We start from the raw sequence: 14,848 nt of genomic DNA on the forward strand, positions 1-14,848 counted from the left end.
CAAGGGAGGCAAGCATGGTTTAGCAACTTGAACACAGGGCTGGAATCAAAGATGATTATTTCAGTTCTATTAGGGAATCACTCACTGACTGGGTATGTGATCTTGGGCTTAGGTCAACATTTTCCAAAAAACACAAGTCTGAGCTGCCTGAGAACCCCAAAACTTTGACATGTAAATGATGGCCCCTATCCTGCAAACATTTATACATGTGAGTAACTTTATGTATGCAGGTAGTCTCATTGACTTTAAATGGCACTGCAGACATGAGTAAAGTTACTAACAAGTGTAAGTATTTGCAGGATTGGGATTTTAGTAGACATGATTGAAATGTTTGGCTTTAACCACTCTGCATCTCAAGTTTATCCAACGGTGGGGTGGGGATAATGTAGGAAATGCCTATCTTTGCAATGCACTTGGAGATCTTTGGCTAAAAGACATTTTTACTGTAATTTGTTAAAACAGGACTGTTTGGGGGAGCAGACTGCATTTTTTTTTTTTAAATGACAGTGCTGGCAATGATTCTAAATGGATTAAGAGCCTGATCCAATGCATACTGATGTCAGTGGAAAGCCTTTCATTGATTTCAGTGGGACTTGGATCAGGTCCTGACTAGTCACACTGGCCCTGAGTCTGCTCTCACTGAAGACACAATAACCTTTGCCATTGAGCTCACAGTAGGATGGCGCCCTAGTAGCTTGATCCTACAACCTTTACTCTCACGGGTAGTTTCTTCAGGGGGACAAATCGTATCCGAAAGAGCGAGTTGTGTGAGTGCTGTAGGATGGGGCCCTAACCGTGAGTGATGATTGTAAAGCTATATTCAATCAATAATATAAATCAGACAATGAAATCGGGGGGACCTGGGGAGGAAGATTATACTAATTAAACAGTAGTATCGTATAGTACTAGAGCATGTGTGGCATTGTACAGAAGCCAAAGTGTGATGAACACAGGCCCACCTCCCACACACACTGGCTCCCTTGAGTAACTTTACAAAGGTGAGTAGTATCTCAATGAGACTTCTCACTTGCAGAATGTTGCTCACGGGCACAAGTGTTTGCAGGATTGGGGCCAACATCCCTGCCTTGAAGAGCCTACAAGGGATAAATATGATTAGAAACCAAAACCTCTGGGGAAAAACTCCATTTCAATACCTAGAAAGCAGACTCTCTCTTTTTTTTTTTTTTTTTAGACAGTTTCAGAAATTTGATTTAGTATTTATTGATGGACTGATTTTTGTTAGTGACAACTTTAGTTTCACACCTGAATATATTAACTGAACATTTCTGTTTTAATTGTTTACTGCAAGGCTTCCTAGAAGCCCCGAAATATAAAAACCTCAGAACCACAATTAGAATTTTTTATTTTTTTTTTAAATTGTGAGATCCAATAATGGAATAACAGACTATTTTTTCCTTCAAATCTAACCAAGTTATAGTTAAGTCTAGACAACCAGGCTGACATTTGCTCTCATTATATATTATCTTTGTGATTTTATTTTGTTTTGGAGTGTGTGGGGGAGCTTAGTTCGAAAAAAAGTAAGGGCTGCAAAGAAGCCAAAAATGAATTAATGTACTTTTATCTGCTATTTTGTTTATAGTTCAACTTTCTTTTTAATTTAGAGAATCTGATGTGCATAATGATTCTGCTAAACAATGACTAGTAGAGAGGTGCTCATAGGCCTTCATCAGAACCAGAGTTGAAGTTTGAGAACCTAAAAAATTTTAAAAACTGAATAACTTAAAGACTACCATATAGAAGTGCTTCCACAATAGTTATCAGGATTATGATTTTTTTTATTGTGCGATATATATTGACTGTCATGAGATACTGTAGGCGCCATATTCTGACCCAGGTGTCATTATTACCTATTTGGAAAGTGAAATGTAGATGGAAAGCCAAAGGTGTAAGGCAGGGTGTGTTTATTTCACCTGGTCTTTGAAGAAGGGTAGATGGATTGTGCCACAGGCAAATGTATAGTGTTTGTATTTGCTGATGTGCTGATGGTTGGTGGAAGAAGTGAGCTGCTCATATTGCACTTTCATTTTTAAGAATTTGCTGGCTGCTCAAAGCCCACATACGGGCACTTTTTATTTATTCTAAGTTGAAATAAAATAAATATCATGAGGATAAAGCTAAGCCCTGAAAATCTCCTCCATTTAAAATATTATTATTAAATTTCATTTCTATCACAATGCTAGAAAAGAAACACTCAGTTTTGGCCAACATCCCTAATCGCAGTTCATTTAATTTTTTTTTTTTATCAACTATCATATACAAGTACAGCTAACAGGCAAGTTAAGTACACATTGCTTACAGTACAAAATTTGAACTATGGTCATAAGTCTAGCATCTTTCACTGATAAACTGGTTATTTGACTCATATAAATTACTTAGCATAAAAGAGAGCTACTAGCCCTTGTTGGATTCTTCTGACTTAAAGACCATAACATGTTCCCAGAAAGTATCAAACCTGTCAAATGTCCAATCAAATGATAAGAGAACATCTTACAGAACGTTAAGAAAGCAAAATAATCAAATCTTACAGTGCATTTTAGCCTTGCAACGTCTTCACGGTTTCTTAAAATGACTTTCCATACATTAGTTAATGCCAGTCTTAACCATTTTGAGGCTGTGTTATAATTCTCATCTTGAAACTTGACCTCACATATAACTGAAGTAGTAATATGAAAGATTCCTCCCCAACCACTGTGGAGCAGCCACTGAATCTGTATCTTACAGCGTTACTCTGGCACCATTTAAAGACAAAAAAAAGTGTTACTTTCAGTACCCACAACTGTGAAGTCTACCTTTCAAAACTACACATTTAGGGAATTCTGAACACACTTCCACAACCCACTAGTGCGTAGTGCACTCCTTTTGCGACTTGTGTGCTATTATTTTATTTACTCATTTTTGGTTTAACAGAAACTAACCTTCTAGCTTTCTTGGCTTCAAACATAATATACATATCCCCATTTGACAAACGCTCCATTGCATGATATTTTACTCTTCACAGTGCCCATTCTTTTGAACCGTCTGTGCTAGTATCTTTCAGATTCTTGTGAACTTAAATTTTGAATCTCTTTTCATGTGAGACAGATAGCACTAGTCTAAACTGTTCTCCCTCCCTGCCTCTCTCTCTCTCTCTCTCATACGAAAAAGTCTTCAGCCTGCCAAAAAACCAGCAATGCAGAAGCCTGCCCATCTTTACAGGGGAAAAAAAGCTACTCTCTCTTACCTTATAACAAAGTGATATCCTTGGTCATGGTCATGTGAAAATATTTTTGAGGTATCCTTTAACAGCCTTTAAATATTGAAGCCTAAAAACAATATTTGCTGTTTTACCTTTGAAGCTTTAACAAAAGCTTTGTTTTAGCATTTACCTTAGTGTGCAATAAGAGTTAATAATCAAATCCATCCCAACCCCCACAAATGTTAAACAAAAAGATAAAAGAAATGCAAATAGCTATTGTCATGGAAAGTTAAAGTACCTGTCTGTATTTTTAAGTGAAAACTATTATCTCTATCAATCAAAATTTAAGAATACAATAGCGCTAATCACACAAGGTGCTTTGACTGAGGTACTTTTCCTCATAAAAAGTTTTGTTTTTTTTTTAAACCAGAGTATAAAAGTAATATACTTACAATTAGGTATGGTATTTGTAATTTTGTTATTGAAAACCCTCACCAGTCTTATTGTTAACAAATGCTTAGGAGTCTATAGGCTGATTTGCACGCAAGAAGACCAAAGTCCCTACATATTTTAATAAGATTGATGAAATTTTATTCAGATGCTCACACTTTCCAACATGTGGTGGAACAGCACACTCTTCTGTTTGAGACGAGTTACTCAAATGAAGGAAATAGTTAATTGGTAACCAAAACTGCTACTGGCCTTGATACACATTTTCCACATTTCTCCAAATACTCTTATGTATTACAACACTCTGCTTTGAAGATGGGCCCTTTGTCATTTTTTTCTGTGTTTTTGGTATAAATTCTCTCTCATTTGACTCTGAAAAGGAAGCTGAATTTCTATTACTATTAAAGCCTGCACTGTATATACAGTAGAATGTACTGTACAAGCACACTGCACGGATTTGCTAGAAAGTCATTTTTAAAAGTAATTTGTTCAGACTGAATCAGAAACTGAGCTGTAGAGTTAATAAGTACGAGAGCAAGTGACAGTAATTACATCTATATTAAAAGAGCTGGAGATTAAAATGCCTATAGTAAACAGTTAACCTAGAGTGCCATTATGCAAACTCTGTTCTCATGGAGGGATGTCTCCCACACTGAGCAGCAATAGGACTGTCATTTTTTCCCCCCGCAATATCAGGTTCCCTACTCTATAGTCCTGGTACTCTGCATCATGGCTAACATCTCTAGTGTGCTATTAATATCAATGAAGAGACTATTCAATTTCCACAAAGAAAAACCTTCCTATTACAGCACAGACATTCTGGTGAGGACCCTTGCTTGGGAGACAATAAAGACAAGAGTTTCTTGCTGCTTTTACAGTTCTGTGTTGCACATTGTTTGAAAGCTTTCGGCAAACAATGGAAGCATTATCTTCAGGATAGTTACAAAACAGGATTCGTTAGTACAAAGAATAAAGCTGAACTCATTTCCCCTGCTCCCCCCCTTCAAAATAACCTGTCTATTGCAATACAGTATTTAGCTCTAAGCTCAAAGGTATACTCCAGAAGCACCTGTATTCTTGATCTAATTCACTACCTCAGCTGACCAGGACTGCTTTAAGGAGGACTGGACAATAAATAATATCAAGCATTTTGTGCATTTATAAAGGGGAAGAGAAACAAAAGTAACATATTTTAATGAAATACAAACTTACCCATTAATGAGGAGGAGCAAGGCTTTGAGCTGTACAATAATTCCCAACCAACTGCAGAAAGTTGTGAGTTTGAAAACACGAAAGCACTTTAACTATCCAGGCTTTCTGTGCTTCAATACTGGCTGCAGTGTAAGGAAGCAGGACTGAAGGTATGTGGTCTAAACACAACAAAAGCCACTGCCTTACTCTAGATTAAATATGCAGGAAGAGGCCCCTTTGCATAAACACAAACACTCAGCAAATGAGTAACTGGCTCAAATCAGACGCCTGCTGTGCATTCTACCTGTCCTGATCTCTGACAAGCTACACAGCCTGTTTAAGGGGATAGTAGCTAAAAAAGCACACAGCTGAAGTCTGTGCTCACACAATACTAAATAGTAACAGCAATAATCAATATGAATCATATTAATTTCTAATCTGGGAACTGTTCTGGCAAAATAAAATAAAATAAATAAATCATTTGTCAGCCATACATTGGCTTTACCACATACCCCACCAAACCAGAAACAGACCAAACCACCACCTGAAAATTCATTTTCACTCCTAATAAAAATTCATTAGAATTCCAGTCCATTCATTTCCTAAAAGGGGACTTAACAGGGAACAGTCACTGTTGAGTTAGAATATAAAATCTGAATTTCTACGATTTGTGCTGTCCCTCTATTTTCTTTTTTGTACATAAAAACACATTTCACATACAAAGTATAGTTTTAATTAATTATTGTAAGTTTAATACATTCCTATTTTACTGGTTATGTGGGGGAAAGGAAGAAATTTCTGAAGATTTTTTTAAAAATGTCATTTCTAAAATAGTCCTCATAAAAGTATCTCAAAAATATATTTACTTCCAAAAACAACTACAATTACCAAAGACCATGTTTCCCACCAAACACCCCTAAGCATTTATTATTGCAATTAAATATACATAACATAATGCCACAATGTATTCTCGTTTCCAGAGAAAATAAATATGTTCTAGTCGCATTCATCCTTACACCCCAAGAACAGAATCAGAAAGCAAAAATTTTAAGCAATTGTAATTCACTAGTGTCCCTTCTTAATTTAAGGAGTCAAATCACATTGACCTTTTATTGTAAGTCCTAGCTACATGTTGGCTTTAGTAATTTAATTATTTTTAATAACTTGCAGTATTAAACGATTGCTACTGAAACATAAATAAGATTATACTCCCCTGCCTTCTTTTCTAATGCTACAGCCTACAGTGTGATATGTACTGTATACTACTGCCCTATGTTCCGTACCTAAATTGCATTCTGAAAGATCACTTACACACACAAAAAAAGAGGATTTGGGCTTAAAAAGAGGCACCATATATTTGCTTGGATTCCAAAGCATGCAGCACAGCTGATTTGGTACGATATTGGATTCCACTAATGATTCTAGTGAGGAACAAGCACTTTTCATTTGACTAACCTATTTTATTACCCTTCCTTGCACTCCTGTAGCATGAGGGGAGGAGGGAAGAGACAGTTTTTACTTTCCCTTGCATAAATTCACAATCAGAGCAAAAAGAAAAATAAAATTGCTATCATGAGCCAGTAAAACCTAACAGGATAAAAAATCCTCCATGAAGGGATCCCACAAGAAATTTTAGAACCCCTATATTTATTCACTATTATTGCATTGAAATGACCTTCCAAATAAGGTGTTAGGTAATACGGTTCACATAGACGATAGTGATCTAACCTTGATGCAAATAAACCATAGAACAAAATTTAATCAGTATATCACTGTGTAAAAGCCTTTGTCCATCCCAATGGAGCTTCTAATGACTGTTTTGGCAGTTCTGGCTGGTAGTTATGCCTCCCTGCTCATATATATCTCATACTGGTTGAGCAGGCTAATGGAACTGCTGTTAGTGGAATCCAATATTAATGCTCTGTATCGTGCAAAACTAGATGCAACTGAATATATTATACAATTATAGGTAGTATCTAATTTCATAAGTATTAGATACTGGACTCTAAATTAATATTTTAATAAGAAAAGTGAAATAAATACCACATTTCAGGTAAGGTGTCTATACATTCTGGATCTGCCAGTCTTCCTGCTGTAAGACTGCTCTATACTGAAGCAAACAGAAAAGACATAGGACTCTGACAAAAATATGTAGGCAAGCTTTAGATGCTGAGTGACACATACTGATGCCCAGAGTCAAAGATGTCATCTTCATGCAAGCTCCACTAACTATAAACTTGAGAGAAAATGAAGCCCAAAAAAAAAAAAAAAGTGTGGGGTGGAGAGAATGGAGTAAGACCTCCAGAAAATAAACAGGGTGTACAGTTTCAAAGGCTACAGACACAGACATTTCATTGTTCAAGCCAATTATCAGTGGAAAATAATAACAACAGATGGATTCAGAGTCACTGACTTTTCATATGCACTTCATCTCTGCACAACAGATGATGAAATGCGAGAGCTATCTCAAAAAGGCAAAACATCTTTCAGTAAAAGAACTCTATACTCCAGATGGGGACCTTCTAAGGCAGCTGATTATCTTCTTATAATGTTGTAAGATAGACTTACTAAAACATTTCAAGAACTGATCAGATAGGATGAGTACAATGGCATCATTATTAGAAGTAGTCACTTCAGACTTGTGACTAAAAACAGACAGAAATTTCAATACGGTTAGAATTGTACATTTCTTGTTTTCACATCAAATACTCTTGGTTCCAAATAAAGGGCCTGATCCCATAGTTTCCAGGCCGGGAAGGAATTCAATGGGACTTCTGCCTGAGTAGACTAGTGCAGGATTGGGCCCACCACTCGGGAGTCATTTTTATTTTTTGCTGTACACAATCTCCTAAAAAACACAGGTACTACTCACGTGAATACGGTGGACTTCTACCAGTGTGCTCCTCACTCACAGAAAAGAAGAGATTAAGCATATTTACAATTATTTTGATAGTTTCCAATGTAACTGATAAAAATATAGGGACCTGATTCTTTGCCTACATACCTACAGTGAAGTAAATCAGGAATAAACCCAACCAAGTCAATGGAGTTGCACTGGCATATAACCGGTGTGACAGAAGCATCAGGCCTCTACATTGTAAATCTTACTTAAGAAAACTCTTAAAACAACTCATCTTTTATGGGAAATAAAGCATAATTTGCTTTCAAAGGGAAATAACAAATATATGTAAATTCTGGTGGTTCCGGTGATAAGCAGTTCCAACAAATGTCACATAAACATCCAGTTAAGAACCACCTACCTATCATAACCATCTCCCACTCAACCTGAATACCACAAAGTAAGTGTTTTTGATAACATGAATCAGGTACACCACAATTTCAAAACCTAAAATAAGTAATGGAAACATTAGCTCATTAATCTTTAAGACAACATTTCTTTATTGCAAGAACACTACATAACTAGTACATTAAAAAAAATTAGTTTGCCATTTTTGCAGTTCATTCTCCAAAACACACAAGGAAAATTTAAAAAATGACACTTCTTAAAAGCAATATTCTAACGGGCGGTTGGTGCAGAACACACACACAAAACCTGCCCTAAATACTAACTTATTTCAGAAGTCAAAAACTACTTTTAAGCACAATTCTGTTGACTCAACAAACTTAAAGGAGGGAAAGGAAGTGAAAAAGCACAGTATTCCTGCATCTTTGCAATGCACTTTGTCAAAAGTAAATTCAGAGGGGAACACACAAGCACAGAGAAAATTTTGCCCAAGGCAAAATTCTGCAACTGCTTTAAGAAGCAAACAAGTACACAAAAGATGTGTAATACAACCATCTGGCTCTTCTCATGCTATATCAATAATCCCCAAAGTTTATCCCCACCTCCTTAACCAGCCCACACTGATGCCACAAAACCAAATGGCATCACTTATGCTTCCTGCCCATCACATTTTAAAATAGTATTTAAATATGTCTACAGTACATTTTTGCATTTAATCAATTTCCTAAAGAAAAAAAAAATTTAGCATCTCACATTATTAGTTCTGCTTTTTCTACTTATTGGGAGCTGCAAAACCACCAAGAAAGTCCTTGTGGTAAAGGCACTCTCATATCAACACACTGTGTCAGGTATCTGGATAACGTACTGGTCAAAATTTCAATCTCACCGCTTCTCTTGTTTTGTGTCACAGAGTGAAAATTGAGAGGGTGAAGAAGGTTGTGCCCAACAAAATCACATGCTCAAGAAATATGGGTATGTTGGATCTGATTTTGGATTGGATTCTGGATTGTCTCTCCAAATGGGATGTGAGAGAAGAAATGTGGGGAAAGGAAACTAAATATTATTCACATTTTTCCATTTAGGATTTCAAATATTTGCACCAATTATTTTAAACTGCCCACAATCGAGGAACTGCTGTATGCCACTGCAAAATTTAATATTTACCTGTAGGGTCATGAGGCGAGAAGATTGGAACATCACAGTACAAGGTTTTCCCCTCCTGATGGGCGGGGCAAAGGCACATCTTACATTACTTACTAGATAGGATGGATCCCAGAAGGCAGCACTAGAGCATGTGCACAGCACTGGGTAAAGTTATCCTCTCATGACAGTAAAGGTAAAAAATGAGTTAAAAAAAATGTATAGCGCCACAAGCTCATAAAGGAGGGTTCCTCTCTGACTGTACTCTCCCTACGTTATGCTTATTATCCTGTCCCACGCACCTGGTACAGGCCACCAACATGCCGCACTCTTTCACCGATGACATTCGTATCATGTATTACGAAGCCTCCTCTGACACAACTTGCCACAACATAGGAAAAGGTTGTATGTTCTCGCAAACATGGCCCCCTCGCAGCACACAGTCGCTCACACACTCCCATTTGCCAGCCTCCTCTGTCCATCCTCACAAAGCACTGATCTTTCTGCACACAACACAACATGCCCAGCTAAAATCCACTTCAGTAAAAGAATGGTTTTAGCCTGGCTGGTGTGGTTTCAACTGTATATTCAGTATCTCCTGAATCTACCAGGGAAGAGGGATAGCAGCATGCAAAAGTTTGATAGCTGGAACAAGTGCTTTGGTGCCCAAACAAGCCCTGTCATGAATACAAGCAACAGCCATCTCTCCTAAACAGGACCCCTGAGAGGCTTCTAGCACCCTCACTGAGGAGCATGGGAGACACAGGCATTCAGCAATTTACAAGAGGAATTCAGTGTCTCTCAGGTTCAGGTCTACTAAGAAGAGGACATGGATGGAGGTAGAATCAGTACACACTGCATTTCAGAGGCACGGTTGCTGCACGGCATCATTTATGCTGTTTAAGCATGCCCCCCTTATCCGAAGGTAGGTTTTGGGCCCTACGTGTTTAACTGAAAGAACAGTTCACTTTTGTTTGGGGTTTATTGTGTTCTTTAGGGAAAAATCACCAGTGTAACCATAATGATTCATACTGTGAAAGCTTGACATAAAAATGGTACCAAAAACAATACTTCAAAGATATTTACAGAACACCAGTCACCGCAGTATTGAGGTGCTGACTCAAAGCTCTTATTTTTAATTGACTATCTTTCTATAATGACATATCCAAGTCAAAATTCTGTTCTCTGTTAAAAATGCTGCTCTAAACCAAATAAAATGTGCTTTCTGAGGGAAAAAAAAACAACCACCACCACCAAAAATACACCACTTCTCTGCTTCCTGACAGTCCTGACTCAGGCAAAATGCCGTATGGAGCATATACAACAGAGGCAACATTTGACCCTGTAGCAATAGACTTCCTATCCATAGTTTTCAATTTTCAGAGAGTGACTACTGACTGAAATAAGCTTAGCACAGCTCTCGAAGACTCAGCCAGAGGGAGGCTCCCTCTAAATTAATCTAGTATAGCTGATGCCCATAGACCACAAGAAGTCTCTGGTTTGAGTAACAAGTGTGGTTATCTGCAGGACACACACAGCGAATCCAGCCACCGGATGGGGGACTGCACTAATTGCTTAAGTCTGCTCTAGTGTCTGGCCATCAGTTGGCCGGCACAAACACATGGCTGCCTACCAGGCCTAGGTTAGCACAGCTGGAGCCAGATGACTAACTATTAAAGATATTCTTCCAGTGGCAGCATCTGGCTCCCTGGCATGCTCCACATACAGTTGAGCTGGCTGTTTCAGAGGCGTCTCTCTAGCTCTGTGTTGCAAAGCGGTTAGGCTGCTGTGGAGCTGCACGGACTGTTTTGTCCTCCTTTTAAAGGTGAAGCAAAAAGCTTTTCACCTGCCAAGACAGAGGTTTTGGTTTCTGATTTCATGTGCAACTGTTGATGACACCACTGACACCTAACGCAGAACAAGAAATCCAGCTGCTTAGGTATAAGAGCAGTCATTGTTCAGTGGAGGAGAAACACAAACCCTAAGCACTCATGACCTTGGTACGGAGGCAAATGGGATTATTTTCTTTGGAAATAAATATATTTTTATTGGTTAAGCCTGTACCTATATTCGGGCTATCAATCTGGGATCATGAACGCTTAATTTTTTTTAAAATCCTTTTCAGTTTGATTTTAATACGAGATGTCTCTGACTTGACTGTACAACTTCTTTGTAAGAATTAATAACAGTCTTCCACAAACCTAGGGCTGGGTGAATGGCTCAGTGAACTTAATCCACACCTGGTCTATGTAAAAATGGGCTCATATTTTCCAAACAGAAATAAACCCCCTTTATATGAACCAGGTTTGGATCCAACTGCTAAACCATTCCCACATTCTACACAGGCATTTGCTATGATTAAGGAAAGAGGTAGTGCTTAGTGGGTGCACAAGGATGTCTGCAGACACAACAGCTCCTTCCTGAGGGCCAGTCACATCTGACGAACAATTCTAAAACAATTAAACCCTGTGGGACAATTCTACCCTAAATGATACTTGCTGCAAATGCAGAGTAACTGCCATTTTACGTACAGCACTGTGTAGCAGAGAAGAATATGGCCTGGTCTCTTTTCTCTTCCCAAGGAAACCTAAGCCTGTAATGCAAAATGACTGAGAACTACATGCTGCCCATGCCAAAATACAATAATAATGTATGCAAAGATTAAATTAGAGGAATACGAAGTCTAACTAAAACATCATAATACCTTGAAATAACGCTTTAAGTTCAATTCCTGCGCATTTTTCGAAACCACCGAAACATAATGAAGTTTTACTTTAAACACAGCATTTATAACTCATGTCAGGCTCTTCAAGTAACTTGGACCACAAGCTAGGAAAATGTACATTCTTGTACATTTGCACAGCTTACAAACTGAGCAGCATATACTGCCTTCCATCCACAGACAGAACTCCCATTGGCACAGACAAAGGTTCTGTGCATGGATCAAAGACAATACCTGTGACTAAGAATATTAAATTTTTTAAAATAAATTGGCAAAAAATTAGAACTCAACGGCTAATTTATTTTTGTTGCCTTCACGGCACTTTTTCTACCTTCTCCCATTTATTTCACAAGTGCTCCACTAGAAACCTTTGCGGCAAGGATTATGTCATACTGTCACAAGATCAGGTGTGAAGTATGGTATGAATAAATATATATCCACAACCACATTTAATTTTCAGTGGTTGGGCATCAAGGGACAAAGACGTTTTTATGCAGAAGTATTAACCAAGAGTTTAATTTTAAATGGTCTGGATTTAAAAAAGCAGTAACTACATACAGTACGGGCATAAAAGCAACAAAAACTCCCTTTCTCCCCTCCCCTTTCGGAAAAAGCAATTCGGAGTATTAAAAATTACTGCTCTTTATATTAAAAATACAGGGTGCTTGAGTATTTCTTCTTTTAAGCCACTGATACCATGCAGGATAATTGTACTCTATGCATTGGTAATAAAAACTCTTCACTGAAAATAAACATATTTTACAGTAATCAGGAACGAACTATTTTGGTACCTTTTCACGAGTAGCCATTTACTTTGGCACTGAATTGCAGCATGGAGGAAAGAATACAGTATATGTGCTAACACGAGAAAAACTAGACTCTAGAATGAATATACAGTGAAAGACAAATTTAAAGCAGCCTTCTTGTGTTCTGACATAAGAATATAAAAATGACACGAGCAAGAAAAGATTAGTTTACATACTTTTCAATCACAGCTGCCGCTCAGAAACCACGATACCTTTAAAATGACATTCTAAGGAAACAGATACAGTGTGGCTGCAGCAATGGCTAGATATAGTTAACATGAAATTTAAAGGGGGCACTTTTTATTTACATACTTCATACAGCCCTGAACTGCGGCACAGTTACAATGACAAGATTTTTAGCATGATTAATTTAGAAATAATCTACTCATAAATAAGAGTGCACTGCAAAGGATTTTGCAGAGCAAATTTTTATCACCAGCCTTAGATGTCAAAACACAGTTTCAGGGACAGGGAAAGAGCAAGCCACATCTTCTTAGTTAATATTTAATTGGGTGCTAAAGATTCCTTATACAGGACCTCTGCACCATCACTGACAGCCCCACAGTGTGTCCCTATCAATGCAAAGGATGCAGGCTCTGTCTGTATAAACCAGAACAACATTAAATTTAATCAAACCATTCAATTAATAAATCACTTGAGTGGTCTATGCAGCCCAAGTCCTATATAATTTCATAATTTTAAAAATATTTGCACTCTGCAACCACTGAGATTGGCTGCAAGGTTCCATAAGACACACTTAACACTTGAGTTGGAGAACAAATTTATTTAATAAATGCACCGCTAAGTGCAATAATACTGCACCACTCAAACTGCCAAATCACTTAGAGCATCTTGGGAGAAAAAGCAAATACACTTTCTCACGATTTAAATGTATGTCACTGCTATAGCTGGATCTTCAGGAAACCCACCTGATTTTCTGCATTTAACCAGTCACAGATTGCCGGTTGACCTAGCTATTCTGAAGGGCAACCAAAACAGGGGCTGGGGAGTCAAAATCACCAAGTCAAAGACACATATCCTTTGCCTTTTTGCAGTGCACTCAACTGATCTTCTTCCATTCTCTCCTTTGATCTGTGCCCCATTCCACTGCCCTTTCCCATTCTCCTCGCTGCCTCACTGTTCTTCCCTTTTTGAGACTCTCCAACTCTTCTTTCAATAAACCTCATTGCTCTCCTAACCCCAAGCCCACTCCGTTGGCCCAGTCCTCATGTCTGCACCTCTCTTCCCATCACACACTGTTCCATCATCCCATTTCCCCCCTGCCCAGTCTTTGGACATCATGTTGGGCATGGCAGTGGCAAAGAAGGCCCTTTTAAGTAGAGCAGGAGAGGGGAAAGGAGAACACCAGAAGAGAGACATTTCATCAGGCCCAGGAGAGCTCCAGTGATAGCAATGGAAGTTGCTTAGCTCCATTAAATAAAAGCCATGGGCAAACTGGTTTGCATCCATATTCCCTGATGTAGGATTCGGCCTTCTGATGAGAGTAAAATGGATACATCAGCAGGCCCCTGCATGTAAGAAAGTCATGCTAGCACCATGAGTGAGAGAGAGGCTGGATTATTTATGAACCTAATAGTGGCCTTAAATGAAGAGATAAGACAAACCCTTACCCAGCCTTTGGGCCCGAGTTGTGTGCACTAATATAGAGTTCACACCCATTCATGTGTGATGCAACTTTAAGATTCTTGGAGACTTTTTGGCACTAAAATTGAGCCATATTTTCTATAAACAAAAACAACAACGAAATCTGTATTTGCCCTGTCCTGGATTCAGGATAGTTCTTGGCGATAATTCTAATTTTTTCCAGTGCAAAGTAATACAGGGAAGTTTTCATTATAATATTCTTCCTCAAGCCAATGGACGCACCTCTACATTCACCACCCTGACAAATAGTACAGCTCTTAAAAGTCTGTTTATATTAGTTTTATGGACCTATTCTACTGCTTAAATCAGGTCTCATTAAAATTGCCATCTACACGAGTATGCCCTCTGGGAAATCTACATGCTAGAACTACTCCAGTTCCATGGGCAGTGCTCAAAGGGGACTGCATATTGCAAAACAGTTGGAGGGGGAAAGA

The 14,848-nt window shown here is 38.2% G+C and overlaps 1 protein-coding gene across 16 annotated transcripts in view; it reads right to left on the reverse strand.

The window, feature by feature from the left end:
• Positions 1-14,848, reverse strand: part of FOXP1 (forkhead box P1) — a 493,539-nt gene that overhangs the window by 285,180 nt on the left and 193,511 nt on the right. Inside the window, exon 1 of one of the 16 annotated variants that reach the window (XM_073351099.1) lies at positions 4,859-5,020. The exons of the other annotated variants lie outside the window; for them this stretch is intronic. The gene's annotated coding sequence lies outside the window, so the exon portion shown is untranslated. Of the gene's footprint in view, positions 1-4,858; positions 5,021-14,848 lie in introns of those variants that run through there. 16 annotated transcript variants of the gene reach the window in all.

Source organism: Lepidochelys kempii, chromosome 7, assembly GCF_965140265.1.
Source record: "Lepidochelys kempii isolate rLepKem1 chromosome 7, rLepKem1.hap2, whole genome shotgun sequence".
NCBI lineage: Eukaryota > Metazoa > Chordata > Testudines > Cheloniidae > Lepidochelys > Lepidochelys kempii.